Source organism: Felis catus, chromosome B3 (genome assembly GCF_018350175.1).
Source record: "Felis catus isolate Fca126 chromosome B3, F.catus_Fca126_mat1.0, whole genome shotgun sequence".
Classification (NCBI taxonomy): Eukaryota; Metazoa; Chordata; class Mammalia; order Carnivora; family Felidae; genus Felis; species Felis catus.
Genome location: NC_058373.1, coordinates 92,954,334 through 92,958,873, shown reverse-complemented (window position 1 = coordinate 92,958,873; position 4,540 = coordinate 92,954,334).

Genomic DNA, 4,540 nt, shown 5'->3' with positions numbered 1-4,540 from the left:
TGGAAGTTTATATCTTTTAAACCCCTTTACTCATTTTGCCTACCCCACCATATTTCCCTGCTACCCTGTCTTGCCTCTGGCAATCACCAATCTGTTCTCAGTTATCTATGACTTTTTTTTTTCATTTTTTGTTTTCTTAGATTCCACATATGAATAAAATCGTATGGTATTTATCTTTTTCTGCCAAGATATGGAAGCAACCTATTCTAATCTATGGACACAGTATGTTTTCTATCCTTAGAATCTTAATCAGGATAAATATTAAGTTCTCTGTTTTTCTGAATTATCAATTATTGTTGGGCCAATTTTTCCATTTGTTTGCCTTAGCTTTTTGTTTTTATGTATTTTTCTCAAAATATTAGAGATTCTTTTTTTTTAAGATTTTATTTTTAAGTTATCTCAGCATCCAATGTGGGGCTCGAACTCATGACCTAGAGATCAAGAGTCACATGCTCCATTGACTTAGCCATCTGGGCACCCCAAAATATTGGAGATTGTTGATTGTGTATTCATATTTATGGAGAAGATGTAGGTTAAATTTGGAAGTGCTGGCTGTGTGTCCATGTACTGGGCAGAGGAGCAGTCTGCAGGACACCTGTAGGAACTATTTCCAAAGGGATAAGGGATTCATTCTTTTTTAAAAATTGTTTTTAATGTTTTTATTTTTGAGAGAGAGAGACAGAGACAGAGCATAAATGGGGGAGGGGCAGAGAGAAAGAAGGAGACACAGAATCTGAAGCAGGCTCCAGGCTCTGAGCTGTCAGCACAGAGCCCGACACAGGGCTTGAACTCACAAACCCACAAACCAGGAGATCATGACCTGAGCAGAAGTCAGATGCTTAACCGACTGAGCCACCTAAGTGTATAAGGGATTCATTCTAATGGAACATAGGCAGGAGACTAGTTTCTTTAGAGCAGATGTCTTGGCTTATGAAAGGAAGTAAACACGACACCTCTAAGTGGAGGGCCAGAATGTCTGGGGAGGAAAATAGGAGAGAAGTAATTTTATAGTTAGACTTAAAATCTTAAAGATATCTGCTCCTCATTCTATTTATGTTCTTTTCCTCCTCACTTGGCTCTTAGGTCTCTTATGGACTCCCTTACATGAGCCAGGGATCATCTCTATGGCAGGCTATGCTGTGAACTTTCTGGGTTGCTGCTTTCTCTTTCCATCTTCTACAAAAATCTTTAAGGTCTCTGCTCAGTTATAATAGGAAATAGTTTTCTTTCCTATTATTAGTGCTTTTAAGATTTTGTCATTTGTATTTTTTTTACTATCATTTCATTGGAATTCTAGAAATTGAGAGGTAGATAAGTACATTTTGTTCTTAATCTTTACCCAAAGATTAAGTTTTTTTGATGGCGACAGAATATTTTTTATGCAGATTTTATCCTTTGTAACTCACCGGGTAATCTTGAAGGAATTTTTCTAAAAATGATAACAGGCTCTGTGTTGACATAATTTTCAGATAATCACACATACCCGGGGAGAAACTACAGCTGATCCTGAACAGAATATCAAACAACTAAAACAGAATAAAATTATTTTGTTCATGCATCAGTGTGCATGCATGCGTGTGCCTGCACACACACACACACACACACACACACACACACACACACACACACACTTTTCTGTGGACAGGTACGCATGCGCAGCATAGCTGGCTAGCGATTGGCACTTGAGTGATAACAAAATGATCATGTTTTGAATTTCTATTAAGCGTGCTTTTTATAGCCTCAGAATAGATCTAAAACTTCTATTTCACAACTTATAGACTTGGTTTTGTATACTTTTGACAGTCATTTCATATTTTTGACATTACAATTCCTTTTTCCCTGAGAAGTTGTATGTAGGTGGGCTGTTTACCCTTTCCAAAAGAAGTCATCCAATCCTACCTGTATGCAAGACAATTTTTTCTTCTATCTTGTGGTCAGTGCCCTGAGGGTCTTTGTTCTTTTCTCCACCATTCATGCCTTCAGTGCTACTCATTTGGGTTTTTAATCATAGCATTTTAGGCATGTTGGAATACTTTGACCAGGGCTCCACATCAGTTTCTCTCTTTACTTAAGTTTCTTTAAGCAAACATATCTATGTGTATTTTGTTATCTACTTCATTTCTTCCTTTCTTTCTCCCCAGGTATCATTCTTTGTTATTGTTGTTGCAGTGACTAATACAATTCTTGACTTTTAAGCTTCAGGTAGGAAAAAAATGGCAGTTCTGTTTCCTTATGTTAAAGCTGGTGTTAAAGCCAATCCTGAATCTAGGCACCACTAGTATCCTTAAGTAGCTGCAGAATTATTTTATAAGATATGTGTTAATTTTCTATTATTTCCTGTTTATGATGTCAAGAGCACTAGGTTAGGTACTGGGATTCAAAATTGAATGAATCCTAATTACTCTTCTCCTAAGAATTTGTGATTAACTGTGTGGGGTATGAAAATGACTATGTAATATAGATATACTTTTGTTACGTATTTAGCTATGGAAGCCCATTCAAAATTGTCCCATTACCTCTATTATTCTTGTATCCTTTAATTTTTTTTAATAATTTCTTCACACACACCCCTCAACCCCGACACTATTATTGGCTTGCAAGCTTGGGACTTTCCCCAGGTGTAATATGGAACTGGCCCCCACATATGGAAGGCAAGGAGAGACAGAAGAAAGAGGCAGACCACTCTAGATTGTTAGGTGGAGGGTTTAATAAACAAGCAAAGGAATTTACTTATGAGGTTTGTCTGGGGTGGTTGCAAGATGAACAGATCTCTGCCAGAATATTAGAAGTTTATATAGAGGCCTTAATAGTGTTCATTCATGTATACTTCCAGATGGTCTCAATAACATCTTACTTTCTCAGGGCTATGTCCTTGAAATTTGATTCTTCTGTGGGAATGATGGGCAGAATGCATATTTCAGGGACAGAGGAGGGAGTAAGGAACCTCAGATTGCAGAGTCCAGCTTGTAGGTCAATTAGAGGTATGTCCTCTTGATGGTTTAACAGGTGTAGTGAGTTGAATGGTGGTCTCTATTCCAAACCAGTGAATAGGATCATATTTGGAAAATGGATCTTTGCAGATGCAATTAAATTAAAGACCTTGAGTTAAAAGTGATCCTAGATTACCTCATTGGGCCCTAATTCCAGTGACAAATGTCCTTAAAAGAAACAGAAAAGGAGAAAACACAGACATACAATGGAGTAGGTGATATGAGGACAGAGGCAGAGATTGGAGTCATGGGATGACAAGCCAAGGAAGCCAAGATGGCATGAGAAACTGAAAGAAGCAAGAAAGTATTTTCCTCTAGAGCTTCTCTGGAGGGAGTTGGCTGTGCAGACACTTTGCTTTTGGACATCAGGTGTCCAGAACTGTGAGAAAATAAATTTCTGTTGTTTTAGGCCACTAAGTGTGTGATACTGTTTTATGGCTGCCTTAGGAAACTAATAAAACAGAGAAGAACATGACTAACATTTTTGATTGAGAGTAGTTCCTTTGTGATATATTTGGCCAATGAAAAAGTCAGCTAAATACCAAAAATTTCTGTGGGTTGATTTGGAGAGTTTCCTAGGATTACATACAAATGATATGGATAGGAGCATTAAGTTTACAACTGCTACCTGAGCAGAGGAAAAATCAGATGAGGCTAGGAATGTAATAGTTAATTTTCTACCTTCTTTTTTAATAAAAATTTTAAAGTGATATCTAAATTTTATTCCATAAGCAATAAAGTTCAATCTGACTGCACAAAAATATTGCTTGTATATGCAGAGACTAAAATTGAATGGGTAACACTGTGGTGATGTTTAGATGTTTAAATGTTTACAGTTGGGTTGGATTACTGAGAATTGTTTAGATAATTACAATGATAGAAAATTTTGCATTTCTTAAAAGTTTGTCCTACAGTTAGACAGGCAAGAAGTCATAGCTAAAATAACCATATGAAAGATGGAGTAGACTATAGAATATATTACTTGTAGCAAGATGTTAAAATATAACACTATTATCCAAATATGGAAGTGAAATGGTAGCTCTTCTTTCAAGTCTTTTTAATTGTAAACTATAACATGAGTACAGTGAAATGCATAAGATGTAGATACAGCTTAATGTATCATTTTAAGATAAAAACTCTATGTAACCGCTGCTTAGGTCAAGAATAGAGTATTCATTAAATATTATATTTGTTTGGTTCATCCATGTTTCTTGAATTGTAGCTCACTCATTTTCATTGCAGTGGAGTATGCCTTTGAAGGAATGTACTCCGTTTACATATTGATGGGCATTTGGTTTATTTCCAGTTTGGGGCTTTTACAAGTAATTCTGCTGTAGAAATCCCTGTACATATGTTGTGGTGCACAAATGCGCACATTCATATTGGGTGTATACCTAGGAGGAGAAATTGATGGGTGTTTATCTTCAACTTTGGTCGATAATGGCAAATAGATTTTCAAATTGTTTGCACAAATCTGAAATCTATAGACCTCTTGTGATTACACATCCTTGCCAAAACTTGGTGTTGTCAATCTTTGCCATTTTAGCTGC